We start from the raw sequence: 27,609 nt of genomic DNA, 5'->3' as shown, positions 1-27,609 counted from the left end.
AAGGTGGCCTGAAGACTATTCCATGAGCTGGAGACATAAAAACAGCATTGTTCCCCCAGGTCAGCGGAGACAGGACCTCCAGAACCATCCAGTCCAGAGAGCTGGTCTGAAAATGGCTGGATCTTCTGTTGTGTGAGCCAAGGTAGTGGGGGAGCCTGAAGAACCGCTTTATATACAAAAAGGAGCCAATGCTGGACCCTTCTGGTAGTCAGAGCCTCCCAGCCAACAGAACTACACAAAATGCAGTGATATGTATGAAAATTGTCCCCAGTGACAAAACAGTGATGAAACAGTGATGAAACGGAATCTAAAGGTTTTAAAGCAGAGGCTGCTGCATGTATGTAGATCATAATCACCATAATCAAGTACTGGGAGAAGTGTTGCTTGAGCAATCTTCCTTTTTACATGACTAATATACTGTTGTATTTACTGCAGTGTTTTTGCAGACACTACTTTAATATATTGTAGTAACACCTGCTGTAGCAACACCGCCAGTTACTGTTTAATGAGGGGAACACCTAAACTAAGAAAGGTTCGTGACAGGCCACCTATTGAGTTGGGTCAACAGTTTTGAGCAATGCAATGGACTAGACAACACCTTGGCAACAATATAAAATGTTTTATTACAATTGTAACATCTAAAAGGTTATAGGTTCTAAGCCCATTAGATGGAAACAGTACAGAGGCAGAACAACCACAAACGTTTAAAGCTCAGGGGATTAGGTTTGCTTGTTTGACACATGAACAAGAGTACATTAAATGATTAAAACACAACTAAACCTTTTATTTAACAAGGCAAGCCAGTTATTAAGAACAAATTCTTATTTACAATAACGGCCTGTTACTTCCACTACACAGCTTTCTGAAATACAACAGTGATTTCACAGAGATTCAGTTGGCCAAGTTCACAAGATGACCAAAAACAGTGAAAATAAACAGTTAAACCACTCCATTTACAAAAACATGAGGTATTTTAGAAATACAAAAATGACTTTACTTAAAGACGGTCAACTTATTGGAGGGCACTGCTAATAAACTGCCTGGATCTCAAACCAGCAAAGCCTCTCCAAACAAACTGAAAACAAAATGACATGGCAGGAGCTTTACATTAAATCAGCATCTTAAATATTGTCAAATGAATAAACTCAATGATGGTCAAACTCAACACGTACCATTCAGAACAAATCGACCGCACCCCAAACATTTCTTCAAGACAGCATGGTTGCTCACAGAAATAAACCAACACCAACAACAGCTTATACACAAACGACCTTCCAGGTACAAAGCTCTCGCCTGAACATGAGCATACGCATTGCCTGCATGTCTTCCCCTAATAAGGGTGCCCAGAGAAACAGTGACCAAAACTTTGGTTCACAGCCTGTTGCAATCTTGTAATTGAACAATATTGTGTAACTGATTGAGGTTTAGGTGAGGGTTGTGGCGATGCCCATCGACTGTGGGACTCCAATTAAAGAGCAGGCGGAGGCAGCGATGCAGTTCAGTTTACGAGTCTTTATAGATTCAGGTAGTGATATCTGGCAGGGAATGATTGACAGTTGACATGTGGCTCATCTTCAACTGAGACTTGGTGGGCTTTGTATGGAGATTCTGAAAGGAGACACAGAAAGGTGTAAATAATAATGGGCAATAACAGCAATGGACATGCATTAACCCGGCTGTAAGTGGCAATAATCAATGACAATATGCAAATGCAATAAGCATATAAATGGGTAAAGGAAAGCCTAAATATAGCAGTTAACAATTAATGGCCAGAAAGGGGTTGCAATAGAACAGTATGCCGAAGCCATAGCAGTCCAATTTAGCAATGGTAGCACGGCAGGAAAACAATCAACACAAAGCTAACAATAGCAGTAAGCATGGCCATAAAGCAGGCCTAGTTATTATAACAAAGGCAACGCACAAAAAGTTCTACAATTATTAGCGTGTCCATTAACACTACAAGTACATACGTGAATAGATCGATAGACTCAAAGAGGCTGTTTGACTAAGCCATTAGTGGCCGATCTCAACCATGCAAAACACAGACAATGATCGAGTCCTATTCTTATCCTCTCAAATAAGATAAAACACTTGTACTCACATTTACGTATACAGGTTGTTATTTGTCGTGCTCAACTACTCAGCTATCTGGGTGTAGGATCTGGATTTAAATTAGATATCCTCGAACCTACCAATATTAATACCTTGCCATAGAGTTATATAGAGGGCACACCTGCCACGAGTGCCCTCCCTCCTTACGTGACCATAGAGATGGGTGGAGGGCATACCTTCCACGAATACCCTCCCCCGCATCCACGTTACCAAGCAGGGAATTAAAAACCTTGCTCTAATCATAAATACTTTGGACTTCAAGTCAAATATCATATCATCAAAGAGGATCATTTCATATGCCTAGCATATTTATGATTGTCCAAGAAGAGCAAGCCACTATATGGATATGTATTATTGGTTGTCTGATGATTGTTGATGATTTCTACTGGTAATGCCAAAAGATACTGACAGATGGTGTCAAGGCTCAGGAGAAGACCCAGATGCAGACAGTTTCGAAGTAACAAAAGTGTATTACAGGGGGGGCAGGCAAACGACAGGTCAAGGCAGAGGTCAGTAGTCCAGAGCAGAGTCCAAAGTGTACAGAATGACAGGCAGGCTCAGGGCAGGCAGAGTCCAGTAATCCAGGGTGGTGTGACAAGGTACAGAATGACAGGTAGGCTCCGGGCAGGCAGAATGATCAAAAACCGGGAAAGCTAGAAACCAGGAAATAGAGACAGAAAGGAGCACGGGAAAAAACACTGGTAGGCTCAACAAACCAAAACGAACTGGCAACAGACAAACAGAGAACACACGTATAAATACACTGGGGATAATGAGGAAGATGGACGACTCCTGGAGGGGTGTGGAGACAAGCAAAGACAGGTGAAACAGATCAGGGTGTGACAGTTGTTTTTTAATCCGTACAGAATTCCCTGCTTGGTGAAAAGTGGAGGCTGCTGAGGGAAGGATGGCTCATAATAATGGAGTGGATGGAATGGTATCAAATAGATGGTTTTCATGTATTTGACAGCATTCTATTCATGCCAGCCATTACACTCTGTTCCCACCATTATTATGAGCCATCCTCCCCTCACCAGCCTCCACTATCAGTGACGTGGATGCGGGGGAGGGCGTTTGTGGCAGGTGTGCCCTCAACCCATCTCTACGGTCACGTGAGGACGGAGAGCACTATATAACTTAATGGCAAGGTATTTATACGGGCAGGTTAGAGGGTGCCTCCTTTCAATCCGGGTCCTTCACCCAGACAAAGCTGAACACGACAAATCGCTCTCAAAAACGAGTGATGGGAAACCAAGCCTTTCTGAAGGCTTCTGCGCTTTCACCAAATTGTGCCGGAAAACGGTTCATTACTCAGAGCTTCATTATCTGTTCAACAACGCACATTAGTGACATCTGCTGGTCAACAATAAATAGCAGTGTGTGATTATCAGCAAAACTCTGTGGCAAAGGTAAGTCATTAGCTTTAGTAGCCTATAATCAAATAGAACATCAGGCTGACATCATGCTTTGCTTTTTGCCTTCAAGTTGACTATTAGTGAAAAACTGAATCTATGGCACTGTTTAGGATGTTAAGACAGAAGCTTATACAATACTAAATAAACTGAATTCATACCCTCACGTCCTTGAATGTTCCACGGAACCACGGCGAAGTCAGTGGGATCTCGCGTTTTGCAACACACGGTTTGATCAAACAAAGCTTCGGACATCATTGACATACTTCTTATAAAGTGATACACGCATCGGCACACTGCTTCAAAGTCAGCTGCTTAGCGATTTCAACGCATGCCTCAGAGCTCCGGTATCAAACGTAGCATTACTATCACAAATAACCACTATGTGTCATTAAAATGTAAATACAAGAGGATAAGGAGAGAACTCCATCACCATTATATTTGTAGGCTATAGTTGATATTGGCCACTAATGGCTGTGAAATACTAATGGCTCAGTCAAACAGACATTTTGAGTCCATTGATCTGATCTCTTTAGTACTTGTAGTGTTAATGGTCACGTTAATAATTGTAGCACTGTTTGTTCATTGCCTTTGTCATGCTAACTAGGCCTGCTTTATGGCTATGCTTGCTACCTTCATTAGCGTTATATTGTTTGTTTGCTTGCCATGCAGCCATTGATAAATTAGCCTGCTATAGCTTCGGCCTACCATGCCGCATGCTACTGCACCTCCTTTCTTTGATTAACTGCTGCTCTGCTTATGCGTAACCAATTTATACTGAACAAATATATAAACGCAACATGTAAAGTTTTGGTCCCATGTTTCATGAGATGAAATAAAAGATTACAGAAATTTTCCATAAGCACAAAAGCTTATTTTTCTAACATTTTCTGCACAAACTTGTTTACATCCCGGTTAGTGAGCATTTCTCTTTTGCCAAGATCATCCATCCACCTGACAGGTGTGGCATATCAAGAAGTTGATTAAACGGCATGATCATTACACAGGTGCACCTTGTGCTGGGGAAAATAAAAGCCCCCTCTAAAACGTGCAGTTTTGTCACACAACACAATGCCACAGATGTCAAGTTTTGAAGGGGCATGCAATTGGCATGCTGACTGTAGGGATGTTCACCAGATCTGTTACCAGAGAACGTAATGTTAATTTCTATACCATAAGCCGCCTCCAATGCCATTTGAAAGAATTTGGCAATACGTCCAACCGGCCTCATAAGCGCAGACCACGGACCTCCACCCAGGATATATCCGCCACCCGGACAGCTGATGAAACTGTGGATTTGCGCAACTGAAGAATTTCTGCACTAACTGTCAGATAAAAATTCTCAGGGAAGCTCATCTGTGTGCTTGACGTCCTCACCAGAGTCTTGACCTGATGGCAGTTTGCCGTTTGTATATACGACTACAGTGGGCAAACACTCACCTTAGATGGTCACTGGTACGCTGGAGAAGTGTGCTCTTCACAGATAAATTCCAGTTTCAACTGTACCTGGCAGGTGGCAGACAGCGTGTATAGCGTTGCGTGGGCGAGCGGTTTGCTGGTGTCAACCTTGTGAACAAAGTGCCCCATGGTGGAGGTATGGGCAGGAATAAGCTACTGACAAATCAAATCAAATTTTGTCACATGAGCAAGACGGGGGGGGGCAATGCAAATAGTCTAGGTAGGCATTTGATTACATGTTCAGGAGTCTTATGGCTTGGGGGTAGAAGCTGTTGAGAAGAACCTCTTGGACTTGGCGCTCCGGTACCGCTTGATGTGCGATAGCAGAGAGAACAGTCTATGTCTAGGGTGGCTGGAGTCTTTGGCAATTTTTTAGGGCTTTCCTCTGATACCGCCTGTAATGGAGGTCCTGGATGGCAGGAAGCTTGGCCCCAGTGATGTACTGGGCCCTACGCACTACCCTCTGTAGTAGTGCCTTGCAGTCGGAGGCCGAGCAGTTGCCATATCAGGCAGTGATGCAACCTGTCAGGATGCTCTCGATGGACTTCCTTAGATGTCGTGCACCAGCTATTGTTTACAAATATGCATAGGCCCCCACCCCGTGTCTTACCAGAGGCTGCTGTTATGTCCTGCGGATAGAGTGTATAACCCGCCAGCTGTATGTTCTTAATGTCGTCGTTCAGTCACGACTCTGTGAAACATAAGATATTACAGTTTTAAATGTCCCGTTGGTAGGATATACGTGCTTTCAGTTCGTCCCATTTATTTTCCAGCGATTGAATGTCAGCTAGCAGAATGGAAGGCAAGGGCAGATTAGCCACTTGTCGCCTGATCACAAGGATAATGGCAATAATGCGACGAACACAATTGCATTTCATCAATGGAAATTTGAATGTGCAGAGATACCATGACGAGATCCTGGGGCCCTTTGTCGTGCCATTCATCCGCCGCCATCACCTCATGTTTCAGCATGATAATGCACGGCCCCATGTTGCGAGGATCTGTACACAATTCCTGAAAGCTGAAAATGTCCCAGTTCTTCCATGGACTGCATACTCACCCGACATGTCACCCATTTAGCATGTTTGGAATGCTCTGGATCACTATTTATGACAGCGTACTCCAGTTCCTGCCGATATGCAACAACTTCGCACAGCCATTGAAGAGGAGTGGGACAGCATTCCTCAATCAACAGCCTGATCAACTCTATGCAAAGGAGATGTCACGGTGCATGAGGCACACCAGATACTGACTGGTTTTCTGATCCACAACCCTACCTTTTTTAAGGCATCTGTGACCAACAGATGCATATCTGTATCCCAGTCATGTGAAATCCATAGATTAAGGCCTAATGCACTTATTTCAATTGACTGATTTCCTTATGAACTGTAACTCAGCAAAATCTTAGAAATTGTTACGTTTTATATTTTTGGTTCAGTGTATATGCTTATTGCATTTGTCATTGATTATTTCCAATCACAGCCTATTATGTATGTCATTTTCTTTTATTGCCAGTCATCTCCTTTTAGATAAGCCATACTCCATACAAAGCCTACCAAATCTCAATTCAAGACGAGTCTCAAGTCAACAACTGTCAATCATTCCCTGCCATGTATCATCTCCATTACCTGAATCTATAAAGACTCTTAAACGGAACTACATCTCTGCCTCCGTCAGCTATTTAACTGTAGTCACACAGTAGGTGGACATCACCACAACCCTCACCTAACCTCAACCAGTCACAATCGTGTAACTGAATAACACATATTGTGTGACAACTCAATATTAGGAAGGTGTTCTTGATGTTTTGTATATCTCAATATGTGCATGAAAGCATGAACACATATTTTCATGTAGCAATATAACAATCCCGCTGAATAAAGCCAGAGGTCTTATTCCAATGATCATGTCCAGAGAGAGAGAGTGCAGCTCTGCTGGAGAAATCAATCTCAGGCTACCAATGATCAAATGTCAATATCTTTAAAAAGGAATCCACACTAAATTAGCATGTGGTATTTAATCTGTATCTCTTTCTATTCTCTCGCTCTCCTTTCGCTCTCATTCTGCAGTGCTGCTGATGTTGAGTTAGCTAAGTGAGTGGCAGAACTATATCCAACGTGAGACCGTCAGATACCATTACTCTTCAAGCACAGAGAGCAGAGACAGCATATTGGTGGCCATATGCCTTGATAACATACAGGCTTAGAGGCTTCAGTGTGCTTATGTTTAAAAAAAAAATTATAACAAATAATGGATATACAAAATTGCTAACTTATATCTAAGACAACCAGGAATTATTAGAAAGGTAATTATTGTATCATGATATCCTTTTAGAACAAAAACAGTGTAACTTGTCCTTTACCAAAGATAGGGAAGAACACTGAGTAATGTGAAACTGATGGAAAATCTGAAGGACAAGATCCATACATTGACACTGTCATATTGTGTGATGTAGAAGAAGGCAATGACTAGAATCCTATTTTAAAAGATTTTGCAAAACAACAAAAGCCATATGCCCAAGCAGTAGGCTAAGAGTACCTCTTGAAACCCATTTATATGCAAAAAATGAAGAATTATATTTTGGTCCAAAAACTCAAACACTGAACATTGTAGTCACTCTGTAACATATTCATAAATGAAAAACAACCAACCGCCTCTCACTTTCATGCAAACTGACTAATTCAAATTTAACCATCCATGTAACCTCCTCTACTAAACAGACAACATCTGCTGTGATCTTGTGGTGGACAAGTACACAGTCCACATAGTCCCAAAGTCACGGTCACAGAGAGAGCTCATTTTGAAATACATCCTCAGTGCTAAAACCCCTTAATGTGTTGGTGAGACAACTGGACTAAACTGAGGTTGGTTGCTCATACTCTCCGTGGAATCAAAGGCAGTCCTCCGGACGGCACACTGACTGGTGGAACCACGAGGGTGCGTCCAAAATGGTGCCCTATTCCCTACACTTAAAAATATTGGTTGAAGAGGGGAAACATGCAAATGTCACATTCTGACCTTTATTTCATTTGTTTTGTCATTATTTAGTATGGTCAGGGCTTGAGTTGGGGTGGGCAGTCTATGTTTGTTTTTCTATGATTTTGGGATTTCTATGTTTCGGCCTAGTATAGTTCTCAATCAGAGGCAGGTGTCATTAGTCATACTTAGGTAGCCTGGGTTTCATTGTTTGTTGGTGGGTGTTTGTTTCCGTGTCTGTGTTTTTTCACCACACGGTACTGTTTTGGTTTTCGTTCATTTCACGTTTATTGTTTTTGTATCAGTTGTGTTCATGTTGAGTATTTCTTATTAAAAGAACCATGGACACTTACCACGCCGCATATTGGTCCTCCGATCCTTCTTGCCTCTCCTCTTCAGACGAAGAGGAGGAAAACCTTTACAGAAACACCCACCACAACAGGACCAAGCAGCGTGGTGACAGGCAGCGGCAACAGGAGCAGCCCAAGAGGAATGGACATGGGAGGACGAGTTGGACGGTAAAGGACCCTGGGCACAGCCAGGAGAATATCGCTGCCCCAAAGAAGAGCTGGAGGCAGCGAAGGCGGAGAGGCGCTGGTATGAGGAGGCAGCACGGTGGCGCGGATGGAAGCCCGAGAGTCAGCCCCAAAAATGTATTGAGCTTTATCCTCACAATTTATCGGGCTATTCCACCTCGCAGCACTGGCAGGGCGACCGGGAGCATTCAACCAGGTAAGGTTGGGCAGGCTCGGTGCTCAAGAGCTCCAGTGCGCCTGCACGGTCCGGTCTATCCAGTACCACCTCCACGCACCAGCCCTCCGGTGGCAGCCCCACGCACCAGGCTGTCTCTCCGTCTCATCCCTACAGGTGCTCCCGCCTGTCCAGCGCTGCCAGAGGCTTCCTCCTCTCCAGCGCTGCCGGAGTCTCCTGCCTGTCCTGCGCTGCCAGAGCTTCCGCCCCTCAGTCCAGAGGCGCCAGAGCCCCTCAGTCCAGAGGCGCCAGAGCTCCTCCGTCCAACGCTGCCAGAGCCTTCCTCCTCTCCAGCGCTGCCGGAGTCTCCAGTCTGCCCAGCGCCGCATGAGCTGGCAGTCTGCCCAGCGCCGTCTGAGCTGGCAGTGTGCCCAGCGCCGTCTGAGCTGCCCGTCTGCCCAGCGCCGTCTGAGCTGCCCGTCTGCCCAGAGCTGCTAGAGTCTCCCGTCTGCCCAGAGCTGCTAGTCTCCCGTCTGCCCAGAGCTGCTAGAGTCTCCCGTCTGCCCAGAGCTGCTAGAGTCTCCCGTCTGCCCAGAGCTGCTAGAGAGTCTGCCCAGAGCTGCTAGTCTCCCGTCTGCCCAGAGCTGTCTCCCGTCTGCCCAGAGCTGCTAGAGTCTCCCGTCTGCCCAGAGCTGCTAGAGTCTCCCGTCTGTCATGAGCCGTCAGAGCCGCCAGTCTGTCATGAGCCGCCAGAGCCGCCAGTCTGTCATGAGCCGCCAGAGCCGCCAGTCTGTGATGAGCCGCCAGAGCCGCCAGTCTGTCACGAGCCACCAGAGCCGCCAGTCTGTCATGAGCCGCCAGAGCCGCCAGTCAGCATGGAGCCGCCAGAGCCGCCAGTCAGCATGGAGCTGCTAGAGCCGCCAGTCAGCATGGAGCCGCCAGAGCCGCCAGTCAGCATGGAGCCGCCAGAGCCGCCAGTCAGCATGGAGCCGCCAGAGCCGCCAGTCAGCATGGAGCCGCCAGAGCCGCCAGTCAGCATGGAGCCGCCAGAGCCGCCAGTCAGCATGGAGCCGCCAGAGCCGCCAGTCAGCATGGAGCCGCCAGTCAGCCAGGATCCGCCAGAGCCGCCATTCAGCCAGAGCCGCCATTCAGCCAGGATCTACCAGAGCCGCCAGTCAGCCAGGAGCTGCCAGAGCCGTCAGTCAGCCAGAAGCTGCCAGAGACATCAACCAGCCTAAGCTACCCCTCAGTCCGGAGCTACCTCAGTCCAGTGGGGCCCTTTGTTAGGGTTCCTAGGCCAAGGTCGGCGGCAAGGGTCGCCACTCAAAGGACGCTAAGGAGGTGGACAAAGACAATGATGGAGTGGGGTCCAGAGCCAGAGCCAGAGCCGCGGACAGATGCCCACCCAGACCCTCCCCTATAGGTTTAGGAGTTGTTGGAGTCCGCACCTTGGTGGGGGGGGGTTCTGACCATAGTTCTTTTGTGTTTTCCTTGTTTTAGTGTTGGTCAGGACGTAAGCTGGGCGGGCATTCTATGTTGGATGTCTAGTTTGTCTGTTTCTGTGTTTGGCCTGATATGGTTCTCAATCAGAGGCAGTTGTCTCTGATTGGGAACCATATTTAGGTAGCCTGTTTTGTCATTGTGGGTTGTGGGTGATTGTCTATGTTAGTTGCTTGTGTCAGCACAGTTCTTATGATAGCTTCACGGTCATTATTTGTTTATTGTTTTTGTACAGTTTACTTCGTGTTTTTTCGTAATCTATTAAATGATGCATTCACTCCACGCTGCGCTTTGGTCCGCTTCTTACGACGATCGTGACAATAAGGTTCTTCAGAGCGATGCCAAAGTATCACACACACTCAACACCTTATTTTATGCAAATACGGTGTTGAGCCTTATTTGCATATATCCCCTGGGTGCCTTTCGAGTGAATTTTAGAGTTACCAGTTCCACCCATGTGTAACAGATTTTCTTCCATCCCTCTCCTCGAACCAGGGACCCTCTGCACACATCAACAACTGCCTCCCACGAAGCATTGTTACCTATCACTCCAAAAAAAGCTGTGGCCCTTGCGAAACAAGGGAAACAACTGTATGATCATGTATGTCATATACAATATATTCCCCCCACCCAGTTTTGGAATCAAAACTTACCAGAAAGCATGTAGTCCTTGGCTCAGACAGTGTAGTGTGGGCTCAATAGCATCTCAGAGAGGGTTGCACAATACCTAGTATTGCCTTATGTGTATCCCACAAAAACGTTCACTGTTATAAGCAAATGTTTTGATGAATTTAAGCAAAATTCCCCAAATTCCAAGGCTTACCTTCCTATGGAAAATGTCCAGAAATTTTCCAGAAGTTTTCCGACCCTTTGCAACCCTAGAAGCAAATAGGGAGAGGGAAGCATCATTTCTTTGACTCTGTAATAATGGTATGGGAACAATAATGCATTCTATTTTGTAAAGTGGTTTCTTGCGTCAAAACACCACAACATTTTCAGTCATCTCCTTGTCTGAAGGACAAGTGGATAAACAGGTTAATAAGGATCTGCCCCTTTTTTTCACATTTTTGCCTAAAATGACATACCCAAATCTAACTGCCTGTAGCTCAGGACCTGAAGCAAGGATATGCATATTCTTGATACCATTTGAAAGGAAACACTTTGAAGTTTGTGGAAATATGAAAATAATGTAGGAGAATATAAGAAATTAAATCTGGTAAAAGATAATACAAAGAAAAAACATGCATTTTTTTCTTTTCATCTTTGAAATGCAAGAGAAAGGTCACAATGTATTATTCCAGGTTAGGTGCAATTTAGATTTTGGCCACTAGATGGCAGCAGTGTATGTACAACGTTTTAGACTGATCCAAGACTTGTATCAAGTCTGCCCAAATGTGCCTAATTGGTTTATTGATACATTTTCATAACTGTGCACTCTCCACAAACAATAGCATGGGTATTCTTTCACTGGAATAGCTACTGTAAATTGGACAGTGTAGTTAGATTAACAAGAATTTAAGCTTTCTACCCATATCAGATATGTCTACGTCCTGAGAAATTTGTGTTACTCACAACCTCGTGCTTATCACATTAGCCTACGTTAGCTCAACCATCCTGCGGGGGGACACTGATCCTGTAGAGGTTGTCAAGCCCTGCATGTTTTTTTAAGTCTCATGGAATATAGTCCTACATTGAACACCACACATTGGCTGCTACTGTAGGGTGAATGATAAAACAGCCATTTCCATGTTAAAATGTTATGGGATGCTTTTTATCCATTGTTTTTATGGTAGGCCTACATTATAATCAAATAGCCAAAGTAGCCTACTTGGCCACTGTCAAAAATGTAACTTAAAACAGGTACAGCCTCAGTGTTCACAGTAAACGCGCGCTGGAAGTTGCACAGAATTTTCACAATGTTCAAATTTACACTCAGCAGACCTGAAATTTGCTCAGTGGCAAAACAAAAATTGGGGAACATTGCTGCCAACACTGCTCTACATAGTTTGAGCCAGGGTATAGTAGGCTCAGACTGAGGGGTTAACTTTGTCTGTGGCTCTGAGGCAAGCTACTGCGGCGATAGCTTTGTTGGAAGCGTCTGAAAACACATATAGCTCTGTACGTTTTGCCTTCGAGGGAGTTTGTGGTAAAGGTGCGTGATATATGAAGCAGCTTCAGAAGCTGTAGTGAATTCCTCCATGCTTCCCATTCTTTCAGCTTTCCTTTGGGGAATGGTGAATCCCAATCGCAAGTGTCTGAGGAGAGTTCCCGCAGTATGGCTCTGTCTAGTGGTTATCGGATCTACCAGGCCGAGGCGGCTATTGACTGTTGACAGGACTTCCACAAAGCGTGTATAGTTTTTCACTGACTGATACTCTGAAGGAAAATGTGTCCTTTGTTATTTCCCAGCATAATCCAAGACTGTGTTGCATTGGCCTGGTTTCACGTCCGATACGATCTTGTGCAGTCGTAGGTGTGACTCTGCCAGCAATGTTTGTTTTCCGTAGAGGATGAGAACTCCAAGGAGGCTTTTGTTTAGGTCTGGACCTGTGAGCAGCACGTTGTTAAGGGAGAGATCGTACTGCTGTGCGTTGGGGTCAAAAACCACCCTGATCTGGCTTGACCTTTGTGGATGGTAGACCCCGAAGGTCAGCAGATACCAACACACCGCTCCGTCTTTCAGTAGGGGCGCTGGCTTAGCATGGTTGTTTTCAAATACCTTCTCCATGAAGGTGACCAATTCCTCTTTCATGTCAGGCTTCCAGAGTGAACACTTGTTTGTGGTTGTTCGGAAGAGGAGGTCTGGGTGTTCTGAAGGGAAGAGGAGCTACCCAGCTGTGTTGTCTTTGTAAAACTCTTTGTCCATAGTCTTTAAAAAAAGACTGTCTGATGGATAGAGCGGTCTTATTGTCGTTCTCTGTCCTGTCAAACACTGTGTGTCCGAGATTGTCTTCAGCTGCTTTGTGAAAAGGACTTCATTTGAATATATGGGAGAAATCATCCTGCTGCTCCCCGCCATAGCTCACCTTTTTCTCTGGAGCGAAAGTAGCTCTGGTACGGAGTGAGGAAAGATGGCAATCCGTTCTCCAATACGTTCGTTTTGATGCTGCTCATGCTCAGCTTGTGAGTTTCCAGGCATATTTCGCCCAATAGTACCCAGCCCAAGTCGAATCTCTGAACAAAGGGGGCATTGTGTTGTTTTCTCACTTTATGCACTATAACAATGTCTCTCCCCAGCAACAGAATCTGGGCACTTTGATCCACGTTGGGGGTTCTCATGCGTGAGATTCTCATGGTAATATTCTCACTTCTCATGGGGCCACTGCTGCGGCTGGAGATTAGGAATCTTGGGTCATTCCTAGATCTGGCTTCGCAGGAGATGTACCCTGTAAAGTAAGAATGGGGCAAGACATCCTTGTGTACTTTATTTCCTGAAGGACCCACTTTTCCTGGAGGCCATATGGTAGCTTCTCAACTATAGGCATGACGCTGTGGGGGGTGTCCAGGTTGGCCAGACCAGGTAGGGATCCGTCTGCTTTTGCAGCCTGCACTTCTGTCAGAAGATGTCCAAGTTCTCCTAGTTTGTAATAATCTTTGCTGGAGATTCTGGGAAAGGTGTCTAATCTTTTGAAGAGTGAGCTCTCAATGACTTGATGACCCATAGCACCGGTTATTGACATGGACTGGACGGATCCTTTTTACGTGTTGCGCTGACTCCAGCTCTTCCCTCGGAGAGAGGTCGAGTCCTTGTATAGCACCAATGAATGATCAATGCTATGCCCTAAAGCTCTCAGGCCAGTCGTCAAACTGTGTGAGTCCTGTGTTCACTAGCTCACGACGTGCTAGGTACTTGGCAAAGTCTACCATTTTAGGTTGGGTCTGGTCTGCAGGAGCTGGGTTGTGTTGGGGGCAGTAAGGCCGAGCTAGGGTGTCAAATGGATGGTCGTGAGCAATGCTATCTGACCGAAGTTCTCCCTTACGATGTGGGGCTTTAGCAGTGTACATTCCTGTCTGATTGGGGAGCAATGAGTTAAGCTTGGACAGTGCTGCACTATGGAATGTCCCTTTGTTTGCTTATCAGGGTGAATCTGCGGTTGTAGTCACGTGCGGTCGCCCATGTAGCTAGGGTGTTGTCTGAGTGGTTAGGCGAGGGTGACCTGATGTCATCATGTGCTGGTCCTAGGTCTGGTAGGAAATGGTTGTGTAGCTCAGCTTTCTCCCTGACATATTCACCTGTGCATTCAGCTACGTCTTTTCATGATAGTGGTCTGCTAATTTTGTTGCTGAATACCTCAACTTCAAGTTCTGCAGCTGCTTCAAGTATTTCTCTCTCTCCCTCTCTCTCTCTCTCTCTCTCTCTGAAGGATGCTCATGTTCACGCTGCTTCTGCTCTGGCGCCAGCTCTGGCTGCTGCTGCTGGGTGCTGTTTGAACTGGTCACAGAAGCGAGGTCGTCCACTCTGGCCTCTACCATGTTGCAGGGTCCGCTGTGTGTGTGGATCCTTTGCAGTAGTAGCTGTGCCAGCTGGTCACTTGCTTTTTCACTATACTGTCCTCATGGTGTGTGTAACCATAATTTGACAGCCAGACAAACTCCATTCAAAAAGAAAAACCGAACCAGAGTCAGGGATACGCTTCCAAAAACCTCCAGTGTTTTATTGATGAACCAGTGTGAAACTGAAACATATAAAGGAATGTAATTACTGACGCAGCTTAAGCCTAATATATAAATACACAACACAATGCTTAGCCAACAACTGTGAAAATAACTTATTCTAAACACCAATAGTGCACAAAATTCACCTGTATGCTACCTAAAGAAATGAAAGGAATTTACATAAGTAAAGCTAGCTGCTACATTAATTAACAGACATGCTAGGCTAGCAGGGTGATACACTTGACATAAAACCTGAATTACAAACCATCTAGTACAAATACTCTCTGATACAACAAGATAAACATCTTAGAAAATTATTTGTACTTGCAAGCAATGCTTTCAAAGGCTTTAACCTCTACTCTAACAAGTTGCGATCCACCATTAAAACCTGTTGCGACTCTAGGGGCAGTATTTTCATTTTTGAAAAAAAAAAAAACGTTCCCGTTTTAAACGGGATATTTTCTCAGGACAAGATGCTAGAATATGCATATAATTGACAGCTTTGGATAGAAAACACTCTAACGTTTACAAAACTGTAAAGATATTGCCTGTGAGTATAACAGAACTGATGTTGCAGGCGAAAGCCTGAGAAAAATCCAATCCGGAAGTGCCCCATATTTTGAAAGCGCTGCGTTCCAATGAGTCCCTATTGAGCTGTGAATGTGCTATCAACCAGCTTACACTTTCTACGTATTCTCCAAGGTGTCTACAGCATTGTGACGTAGTTTTACGCATTTATGTTGAAGAATAGCCGTAGGTGGCTACATTGCGTAAGTGGTCACCTGATGGCTCCCAGGGTGACTCTCGCGTAAAATACAGAGGTAGCCATTACTCCAATCAGTCCTACTGAAAAAGGATATATTATCAAATAGATATTTGAAAAACACCTTGAGGATTGATTATAAACAACGTTTGCCATGTTTCTGTCGATATTATGGAGCTAATTTGGAATATTTTTCACAGTTTTCGTGACTGCAATTTCTGAGCGATTTATCAGCCAAACGTGAAGAACAAACAGAGCTATTTCGCCTACAAAAATATTTTGGGGAAAAAGGAACATGGCTAGCGAACTGGGAGTCTCGTGAGTGAAAATATCCGAAGATCATCAAAGGTAAACGATTTAATTTGATTGCTTTTTTGATTTCCGTGACCAAGTTACCTGCTGCTAGCTGAACAAAATGCTATGCTATCGATAAACTTACACAAATGCTTGTCTAGCTTTGGCTGTAAAGCATATTTTGAAAATCTAACAAAAGGCTAAGCTGTGTCTCAATATATTTCATTTGTGATTTTCATGAATAGGAATATTTTCTAGGGATATTTATGTCCGTTGCGTTATGCTAATTATTGTCAGGCGATGATGACGCTCCCGCATGCGGGATGGGGAGTCAGTAGAGGTTTTAACAGGTCTGCGACCCGCTTTGGGTCACGACCCATACTTTAAGAAAGGCTGGTGTAGTGCATAAAATGTAGATTTACAAGAGGGCGTAGCAGTCAGATGATATTTTGTTTGTCTTGTCCCTTCCCGTGAATATATTGTTTTTCTTTGTATATATTTTTTATATTTTTAATCTCAATTTCCATCTACGGACTGAACACACTCTCCTGCAACCAGCCTCACCCAATGTGGTAGGAATCTGCTATTTTTTTATACTTTAGAACCGGAACCCCCTTCAGCTAATTAGCTACTAGCTAGTAGTAGTAGCTTTTTCTCTACCACATCTCCGGATTCCTACCGCAAGCTCTGAACCTTTACTCCGGATCATCGAAACTAGCTAGCTGCTTTCCGAGTGGCTACTCCTGGCTAACGTCTCTGTCCAGAAGCAAGCACCAGTTAGCCTGGAGCTAGGCCCATCTCCCGGCTAGTCGAAGAGATCCATCAGACAATTCCTGGGCTTCAAGGTCACGCTAGCTATCTGAATCGGCGTTCCTCCAGCTTGCCTAGCTACTCACTGAACACTATGATCACTCGGCTACACATGCCTCTCCCTAATGTCAAAATGCCTTGTCTATTGCTGTTTTGGTTAGTGATTTTTGTCTTCTTTCACTGTAGCACCTACAGCCCTGCTCAATATGCCTTAGCTAGCCCTTTTATTCCACCCCCCACACATGTGGTGACCTCACCTGGCTTAAATGGTGCCTCTAGAGACAAAACCTCTCTCATCGTCACTCAATGCCTAGGCTTACCTCCACTGTACTCACATCCTACCATACCCTTGTCTGTACATTATGCCTTGAATTTATTTTTCCGCGCCTCAAAATCTGCTCCTTTTACTCTCTGCTCCGAATGCACTAGATGACCAGTTCTTTTAGCCTTTAGCAGTACTCTTATCCTACTCCTCTGGTCATGTAGAGGTTAACGCAGGCCCTGCAGCCCCCAGCATCACTCCCATTCCCCAGGCACTCTCATTTGTTGACTTCTGTAACCGTAAATGCATTGGTTTCATGCATGTTAACATTAGAAGCCTCCTCCCTAAGTTTGTTTTATTCACTGCTTTAGCACTCCGCCAACCCGGATGTCCTAGCCGTGTCTGAATCCTGGCTTAGGAAGGCCACAAAAAATCCTGACATTTCCACCCTAACTATAACATTTTCCGACAAGATAGAACTGCCAAAGGGGGCGTAGTTGCCTGGTTGCTCTTCAAAAGTGCTTTCCAAAAAATTTAGAACTAAGAACAGATATAGCCCTTGGTTTACCCCAGACTTGACTGCCCTTCACCAGGACAAAAACATCCTGTGGCGTTCTGCATTAACATCAAATTGCCCCCGCGATATTCAACTTTTCAGGGAAGTCAGGAAACAATATATTCAGTCAGTTAGGAAAGCTAAGCCTAGCTTTTTCATACAGAAATTTGCTTTCTGTAGCACTAATTCCAAAAAGTTTTGAGACACTGTAAAGTCCATGGAGAATAAGAGCACCCCCTCCCAGCTGCCCACTGCACTGAGGATAGCAAACACTTTCACCACCGACAAATCCACAATGATCGATCCTGGCTACCCCTGCCAACATCTCAGCACCCCTGCAGCAACTTGCCCAACCCCCCCCGCTTCTCCTTCACCCAAATCCAGATAGCTGATGCTCTGAAACAGCTGCAAAATCTGGATCCCTACAAATCAGCTGAGCTAGACAATCTGGACCCTCTCTTAATAAAATTATCAGCCGAAATTGTTGCAACCCCTATTACTAGTCTATTCAACCTCTCTTTCCTATCGTCTGAGATCCCCAAAGATTGGAAAGCTGCCGCGGTCATTCCCCTCTTCAAAAGGGGAGACACTCTAGACCCGAACTTTTATAGACCTATATCCATCCTGCCCTGCCTTTCTAAAATCTTTGAAAGCCGAGTTAACAAACAGATCACCCACCATTTCGAATCCCACCATACCTTCTCCACTATGCAATCTGGTTTCCGAGCTGGTCATGGGTGCACCTCAGCCACGCTCAAGGTCCTAAACAATATCATAACCAACATCAATAAAAGACAGTACTGTGCAGCCGTCTTCACTGACCTGGCCAAGGCTTTTGAGTCTGTCAATCACCGCATTCTTATCGGCAGACTCAATAGCCTTGGCTTCTCAAATGACTGCCTCGCCTGGTTCACCAACTACTTCTCAGATAGAGTTCAGTGTGTCAAATTGGAGGACCTGCTGTCCGGACCTCTGGCAGTCTCTATGGAGGTGCCACAGGGTTCAATTCTCGGGCTGACTCTTTTCTCTCTATATATCAATGATGTCGCACTTGCTGCTGGTGATTCTCTAATCCACTGCTATGCAGACGACACCATTCTGTATACATCTGGCCCTTCTTTGGACGCTGTGTTAACCGTCCTCCAAACGAGCTCAACGCCATACAACACTCCTTCCGTGGCCTCCAACTGCTTTTAAATGCTAGTAAAACTAAGTGCATGCTCTTCAACCGATTGCTGCCCGCACCCACCCGCCCGACTAGCATCACTACTCTAAATGGTTCTGACCTAGAATATGTGAACAACTACAAATACCTAGGTGTCTGGTTAGACTGTAAACTCTCCTTCCAGACTCACATTAAGCATCTCCAATCCAAAATTAAATCTAGAATCGTCTTCCTATTTCGCAACAAAGCCTCCGTCACTCATGCTGCCAAACATACCCTCGTAAAACTGACTATCCTACCGATCCTTGACTTCGGCGATGTCACTTACAAAATAGCCCCCAACACTCTACTTAGCAAACTGGATGCAGTCTATCACAGTGCCATCCGTTTTGTCACCAAAGCCCCATATACTACCCACCACTGCGACCTGTATGCTCTCGTTGGCTGGCCCTCGCTACATATCCGTCGCCAAACCCACTGGCTCCAGGTCACCTATAAGTCTTTGCTAGGTAGAGCCCTGCCTTATCTGAGCTCACTGGTCACCATAGCAACACCCCCCCGTAGCACGAGCTCCAGCAGGTATATAGCACTGGTCATACCCAAAGCCAACACTTACTTTGGCAGCCTTTCCTTCTAGTTCTCTGCTGCCAATGACTGGAATGAATTGCACAAATCTCTGAAGCTGGAGTCTTATATCTCCCTCTCTAACTTTAAGCATCAGCTATGAATAAATGTCCTACTAATAAATGTCCTACTGAGTCCTACTGAGTTCCAAACTACCTCTGGAAGCAACGTCAGCACAAGAATAATTTGTCGGGAGCTTCATGAAATGGGTTTCCATGGCCGAGCAGCCGCACACAAGCCTCAGATCACCATGTGCAATGCCAAGCATTGGCTGGAGTGGTGTACAGCTCACCGTCATTGTACTCTGGAGCAGTCGAAATGCGCTCTATGGAGTGACGAATCACTCACGGAAGAATCTGGGTTTGTCAAAAGCCAGAAGAACACTGCTTGACTGAATGCATAATGCCAACTGTAAAGTTTGGTGGAGGGGGAATAATGGTCTGGGGCTGTTTTTCATAGTTTGGGCAAGACCCCTTAGGGAAATCTTAATGTTACCGCATCCAAAGAAATTCTAGACGATTCTGTGTTTCCAACTTTGTGGCAACAGTTTGGGAAAGGCCCTTTCCTGTTTTAGCATGACAATGCCCCCGTGCACAAAGCGAGGTCCATTCACTTTTGGGATGAATTGGAACGCCGACTGCGAGTCAGACCAAATCACCCAAAATCAGTGCCCAACCTCACTAATGCTCTTGGGGCTGAATGGAAATAAGTGTTCCAACATCTAGTGGAACGGCTTACCAGAAGAGAGAAGGCTGTTATAGCAGCAAAGGGGGAACCAACTCCATATTAATGCCCATGATGTTCGACAAGCAGGTGTCCACATACTTTTGGTCATGTAGTGTATTTGTCTTTTCAGAAACATTTTTGGGAGCATCTGATGACCTAACGTGGTGACTGATGAAAATAAATTTCTCTGGTCCCTACTGTTGCAGTCATGATGCAAGTGGTGCTATGCTCTCAAATCCACCCATGTTTCTAGTTTGACCAGCGGTTTTCAGCAACTGGTATTTTTCATATTGGCAGGTTTGCTAGCAACAAACTATACTGAACAAAAATATAAACACAACATGGAACAATTTCAATGATTTTAATAAGTTACAGTTCATATAAGGAAATCCGTCATTTGAAATAAATGAATTATGCACTAATCTATGGATTTCACATGACTGGGCAGGGGTGCAACCATCGGTGGGCCTGGGAGGGCATAGACCCACCCACTGGGGGAGCCAGTCCCAGCCAATCAGAATTTGTTTTTCACCACAAAAGGGCTTTATTTCAGACATAAATACTCCTGAGTTTCATCAACTGTCCGGGTAGCTGTTCTCAGACGATCCCGCAGGTGAAGAAGCTGTCACACCCTGATCTGTTTCACCCGTCTTTGTGCTTTGTGATTTCAAGGTGTCGCTCATCTTCCCCATTATCCCCTGTGTATTTAGACTTGTGTTCTGTTTGTCTGTTGCCAGTTTGTTTTGTTTGTGAAACCTACCAGTGTTTGTTCCCCTGCGCCTGTCTGTTTCTTGCTCCTGTTTCTGTTGTTTGCCTGCCCCTGTATAAGAAATATGCATTTGTTTCTTCGACACTGTCTGCATTTGGGTCATACCTGAACCGTGATAGAAGCCGGATGTGGAGGTCCTGGGCTGGCATGCTTACATGTGGTCTGCGGTTGTGAGGCCGGTTGGACGTACTGCCAAATTCGCTAAAACTACGTTGGAGGCGACTTATGGTAGAGAAATTAATATTAAATTCTCTGGCAACAGCTCTAGTGGACATTCCTACAGTCAGCATGCCAATTGCACAGTCCCTCAAAACTTGAGACATCTGTGGCATTGTGTTGTGTGAAACTGCACATTTTAGAGTGGCCTTTTGTCCCCAGCTCAAGGTGCATCTGTGTAATGATAACGCTGTTTAATTAGCTTATTGATATGCCAGGTGGATGGATTATCTTGGCAAAGGATAAATGCTCACTAAGATGAATGTAAAGAACTTTGTGCACAAAATTTGAGAAAATATTTTTTTTGTGTTCTGGCTGCAGAGGTTGTGACTGTGTAGCTGTAATTTCAGCTAGATAAAAACATTGCCCATAAAGGACAAATGACTGGGTCGCGTCCATAAATATCGAACTAATCGAACAAACAACTGGGTTGCATCTCTAGCATCCAAAAGATGAGAAAGTATGAATTTGCATGTAACAATTTTGCTTATATTTCTATCAGTAAATGTGTGCTTTAGTATTGTTTTCTTTTGTTTCCCTTTATTTAACTAGGCAAGTCCTTTAACCTCTAATGACTCCCCATCCCGCATGAGGGAGCATAATCATCGCCTGACACTAATTAGCATAATGCAACGGATATTCCTATTCAAATATTCCTATTCATGAAAATCACAAATTAAATATATTAAGACACAGCTTAGCCTTTTGTTAATCACCCTGTCATCTCAGATTTTCAAAATATGCTTTACAGCTAAAGCTAGACAAGCATTTGTGTAAGTTTATCGATAGCCTAGCATAGCATTTTGTCCAGCTAGCAGCAGGTAACTTGGTCACGGAAATCAGAAAAGCAATCAAATTAAATCGTTTACCTTTGATGAGCTTCGGATATTTTCACTCACGAGACTCCCAGTTAGATAGCAAATGTTCCTTTTTTCCAAAAATATTATTTTTGTAGGCGAAATAGCTCCGTTTGTTCTTCACGTTTGGCTGAGAAATCGCCAGGAAATTGCAGTCACGAAAACGGCGAAAAATATTCCAAATTAGCTTCATAATATCGACAGAAACATGGCAAACGTTGTTTATAATCAATCCTCAAGGTGTTTTTCAAATATCTATTCGATAATATATCCATCGGGACAATTCGTTTTTCAGTAGGACTGATTGGATTAATGGCTACCTCTGTATTTTACGCGAGAATCTCTCTGGGAGCATCAGGTGACCACTTGCGCAATGTAGCCGCTTACGGGTATTCTTCAACATAAATGCGTAAAACTACGTCACAATACTGTAGACACCTTCGGGAATACGGAGAAAGAGTAATCTGGTTGATAGCCCATTCACTGCTCAATAGGGACGCATTGGAACGCAGCGCTTTCAAAACATGAGGCACTTCCGGATTGGATTTTTCTCAGGCTTTCGCCTGCAACATCAGTTCTGTTATACTCACAGACCATATTTTTACAGTTTTGGAAACTTTAGAGTGTTTCCTATCCTAAGCTGTCAATTATATGCATATTCTAGCATCTTGTCCTGACAAAATATCCCGTTTACTACGGGAACGTTTTTTTCCCAAAAATGAACATACTGCCCCCTAGTCACAACAGGTTTTAAGAACAAATCATTTTTTACAATGACGGCCTACCCCAGACGACCCCAGACGCCAATTGTGCGCCGCCCTATGGGACACCCAATCACGGCCGGATGTGATGCAGCCTGGATTCAAACCAGGGACTGCAGTGACGCCTCTTGCACTGACATGCAGTGCCTTAGACCGCTGCACCACTCCGGAGTATAAGTGGGATAAATGCCCCCGTTCTGTACAAAAATGAACTCGGGTCCTCCTCGCCCAGCTGCGTTGTCTATTATTTCCAAAGGTAATGTAAATAACATATGTGTTCTTCCCTTACTTAATCTATGTGCTAACAATGAAATGCTTACTACTGGCCCTTCCCAATAATGCAGAGAATTTTTTGGGGAAATAATAGAAAAATAATAACACAAGGAATAAATACACAATGAGTAACGATAACTTGGCTACTGTATATATAAGGGTACCAGTACTGAGTAGATGTGCAGAGGTACGAGGTAATTGAGATAGATATGTACATACACATTGCATTCGGAAAGTATTCAGACCCCTTCACTTTTTCCACATTTTACAGCCTTATTCTAAAATCAATCTACACACAATGCCCCATAATATCAAAGCGAAAATTGTTTTTTTATTTATTTTGGGGCAAGTGTATAAAAATACAATAAAAAACACCTTATTTACTTAAGTATTTAGACCCTTTGCTATGAAACTAGAAATTGAGCTCAGGTACATTCTGTTTCCATTGATCATCCTTGAGATGTTTCTACAACTTGATTGTAGGTCAATTAAATTGATTGGACATGATTTGGAAATTCACACACCTGTCTATATAAGGTCCCACAGTTGACAGTGCATGTCAGAGCAAAAACCAAGCAATGAGGTCAAAGGAATTGTCCGTAGAGCTCCAAAACAGGATTCTGCCAAGGCACAGATCTGGGGAATGGTACCAAAACATTTCTGCAGCACAGAAGGTCCCCAAGAACACAGTGGCATCCTTCATTCTTAAATGGAAGAAGTTTGGAACCACCAAAACTGTTCCTAGAGCTGTCCGCCAGGCTAAACTGAGCAATTGGGTGAGAAGGGCCTTTTTCAGGAGGTGACCAAGATGGTCACTCTTTTTTATTTTACCTTTATTTAACTAGGTAAGTCAGTTAAGAACAAAATTCTTATTTTCAATGACGGCCTAGGAACAGTGGGTTAACTGCCTGTTCAGGGGCAGAATGACAGATTTGTACCTTGTCGGCTCAGGGGTTTGAAATTGCAACCTTCCGGTTACTAGTCCAACACACTAACCACTAGGCTACCCTGCCGCCCCACTCTGACAGGGCTCCAGTTCCCCTGTGGAGATGGGCAAACCATCCAGAAGGACATTCCTCTCTGCAGCACTCCACAAATCTGGCCTTTATGGTAGAATGGCCAGACGGAAGCCACTCCTCAGTAAAATAGCACATGACAGCCCACTGGGAGTTTGCAAAAAGGCACCTAAAGACTCTCAGAATGAAACCAAGATTGAACTCTTTGACCTGAACGCCAAGCATCACGTCTGGAGAAAACCTGGGACCATCCCTACGGTGAAGCATGGTGGTGACAGCATCATGCTGTGGGGGTGTTTTTCAGCAGCAGGGACTGGGAGACTAGTCAGGAAAGGGAAAGATGAATGGAGCAAAGTACGGAAAGATCCTTGATGAAAACTTGCTCCAGAGCACTCAGGACCTCAGACTGGGACCAAGGTTCACCTTCCAACAGGACAATGACCCTAAGCACACAGCCAAGACAACACAGGAGTGGCTTGGGACAAGTCTCTGAATGTCCTTGAGTGGCCCAGCCAGATGCTGGACTTGAACCCGATCAAACATCTCTGGAGAGACCTGAAAATAGCTGTGCAGCAACACTCCCCATCCAACCTGACAGAGCTTTGGAGGATCTGCAGAGAAGAATGTGAGAAACTCCCCAAATACAGGTGTGCCAAGTTTCGAGCATCATACCCAAGAGGCTGTAATCGCGGCCAAAGGTGCTTCAACAAAGTACTGATTAAAGGGTCTCAATACTTGTGTAAATGTCATATTTCCATTTTTTTGGTTTATACATTTGGTAGCATTTCTAAAAACCTGTTTTTGCTTTGTCATTATGGTGTATTGTGTGTAGATTGTTTTTTTCCCTTATCAATCTAATCAATTTTAGAATAAGGCTTTAAGGTAACAAAATGTGGAATAAGTTAAGGAGTCTGAATATATTCCAAATGCACTGTAGGTAGGGATAAAGTGACTAGGCAGCAGGATAGACAGTAAACAGGAATAAACTATTTTTTTAAACCAACTTACAATAGAGCACGCTGGGAAATATGACAATGATGGGTGTGGTTTTGATTCAACTCTGGTTATTAACACCAACACTGCGGTTATTTTACACTACTGAGTGATAATTTAACACCTGAATCAACAGGAGAAATGTTACACTGACAAAGCAACACTAATTAACACTGGCCAATGTGCTCTGTGATATGAAAGGGAAACATCTGCAGCCTCAGTGTGGTAAGCCTACTTTCTGCTTTGGGCCCTATTCAAAACTAGTGCACTAAATAGGGAATAGGGTGCCATTTGGGACTTTGGCATAATTACCTGCGAGGGGGGACTTGTGATCTTTTTAATTATTCTGTACTTCATTTTCTATCCCACCATTCAAAACGCAACATGAATATGGATTGCTATGAAGATCCATCTTTAAAAAATCTCCCAGGCCCATAAATTATACAACTTTGGTCCATATAGGGGATGAGGCGTGGATGGGGAGGCACAAGTGGATCTCTTTCATTGCCTATACCCTCCGTCAGCAGCCCCAGTCTCGACCCTGGCTGTGAAGTGTCGGGGCTAATTGAATCGACTGCTCTTTGGAGCTGAAATGGGGGAGAAAGAAGAAAAAGAGGTAGGCCTACACTTGTTATCTTGTGAACCCCTCAAACATGTAAAAGATAGGAATCACTTGCATGTCAGCAGTATGAGATGGAATTAACAATAGATTTTTTTTTATTGTTGCAAAGGTCGTTAGGGCTGATAGACAGGGGTAATTATGGAAATGATCTCCCCGGTTCTGCAGAATGTTTTCCCGCTTCCATACGGACTGGAGAGCCATTCAATCAGCCGCTCTCGTGGGAAAGTTCAGCCATAACTGCAAGTGTACCAGCAAAATCTAATTAAGCAAAGAGATTTCATTAGTATTTATAGCCTAAAGGAATTTGTAAAAGTACAGAGCCAGTGAAGTTATATAGGACTGAATAGAGTATAATTATTGGTTAATGACAAAGGCCATAGAAGACATACACATGGGTGTTGAATAGATCATTGAATGGTGTTAAGAATGAACAAAAATTCAGGAGAGGGCCAGACTTGAAAGCAACACTTAACTAGTTGCCTTGAACGCAGCTCGATAGCAACTCAACAAGCACCAGCTGCTACTAATTGCCAATCAGCCTCCATGCCTGTTTGCAACACTTTAACTAGTTGACTTGAACAGAGCTCCTCAACAAGCATCAGCTCATTGCTAATCAGCCTCCACACCTGTCCTCACTCTCCTTAATCACAACTACCGCCTTACTTAAACCTGGGGCGGCAGGTAGCCAGCCTAGTGGTTAAGAGCAATGGGATCAGTAACTGATTCAACTAGGTGAAAAATCTGTCGCGCTGCCCTTGAGCAAACCCTAATTGGTCCTGTAAGACATTCTGGATAAGAGCATCTGCTAAATGATTTAAATTTTAAATGTAATCATTATTTCAAACAGTTTCTGTTGGAGAGATTTAAGGTAGGTCCCTCCCTGTTTGCTCAATCTGTCCAATAGAAACTCGTTTTTTCGTTGCAAAATGGAACTGTTTGGAGTAAAGATTACACCCCTGACCAAACTAACAGTCCTCTCTTTTGCATTGCAGGACACTGCATTACTGGCCTTAGGCTCTGCATGGTCAATCTGACATTGCAGTGGCTGTACAGAAGTTGAAGAGCGCATACGTCTTGTGCTTAGGAGCGCTGTCCTAAACATCCAATAATTTCGTCTGCACCGCTTCACTCGTAGTGATTCAGGGCTAATCTTGATAGCCATCCAGCTAATTACAAACAACTAGCTAAAAGACAAGACCTTACCTCATCTGAGATGTGGCGTCAGTTTCCTGGTGCTTGACGTAAGAGCTCACCCAAGAGCGCATGAAGTAGGAGGACTGCACCGTTTTCCCACCAGCATCCCATCGCAAATCTAACCATTGCTCCCCAGAAAAACTAGCCTACATTTAGGCTGTTTATATGTGTATTTCACATGTTGAGGTAGAAATAGGAGTATAATGCTTGTACGGATGTCAACTCCAATACATGTTCATGTCATTAATCAACTGCATTACAGGTTGTTGTTTTTTAACTACAGTTAACTACCAACACCTATTTCTGTATGCTAGCTATGCTACCAGTTTATACGAATGGGAGTTAGCATTTGTAGTCACTTTTAAATCTGGAAAAACTTCTAAATGTTACGCATCAAAAACAGCCAAGTATATCCAAATCGGATTTTGACAAATATCCACTGTTAACGTGGATTTAACGTTTATTTAACTCCATTGATTTCTTTATCGCATCTATCCCCATTGTCTTCCCGATCTCTTTCCAGTAGTTCAAACAAATTGTCGTCTTTGAAATCCCTAAACAAGGTATCATAAAGATCTTTTTTCTGGTAGCCTTTCCTCAAAATAATCAATTTAAGGTAGTGAGTTTCTGTTTATACGAGAGTTTGTTTGTTTATAAAGCATGTATCACCATTACGTCCCCGATCTCTTTCCAGGAGTTCAAACTAATTTAGGTGTCTTTGAAATGCCTACGCAAGGTATCAAATATTGTTGTTTTTTTGTAAACTTGTTATCCTTCCCACAAAATTATCCATGTTTGTCATGGAAGTGAATTTGTTTTTTATACAGGATGTAAGCCCCCCCGCGTCTACCTTCAACCAATCGTGTCAATACAGAGCTATATGGAGCCCTCAGCATTGTTACAA

The 27,609-nt window shown here is 44.1% G+C and overlaps 2 long non-coding RNA genes across 2 annotated transcripts; one reads left to right on the top strand and one right to left on the bottom strand.

The window, feature by feature from the left end:
* Positions 1 to 650: 650 nt before the first annotated feature.
* Positions 651 to 27,609, bottom strand: LOC121846469. The gene is made up of 3 exons (XR_006083335.1): positions 26,715 to 27,609; positions 10,972 to 11,026; positions 651 to 1,608 (listed from the first exon to the last, which is right to left on the bottom strand). It is a non-coding gene; the product is annotated as an uncharacterized LOC121846469 (long non-coding RNA).
* On the top strand, positions 26,166 to 27,376 carry LOC112248518. The gene is made up of 2 exons (XR_002953240.1): positions 26,166 to 26,379; positions 26,504 to 27,376. It is a non-coding gene; the product is annotated as an uncharacterized LOC112248518 (long non-coding RNA).

The sequence above is a fragment of the Oncorhynchus tshawytscha genome, linkage group LG01 (assembly GCF_018296145.1).
Source record: "Oncorhynchus tshawytscha isolate Ot180627B linkage group LG01, Otsh_v2.0, whole genome shotgun sequence".
In the NCBI taxonomy this organism is placed as follows: Eukaryota; Metazoa; Chordata; class Actinopteri; order Salmoniformes; family Salmonidae; genus Oncorhynchus; species Oncorhynchus tshawytscha.
Note: the sequence above shows the minus strand (reverse complement) of the source record. Positions and strands in the feature narration are given on the sequence as shown.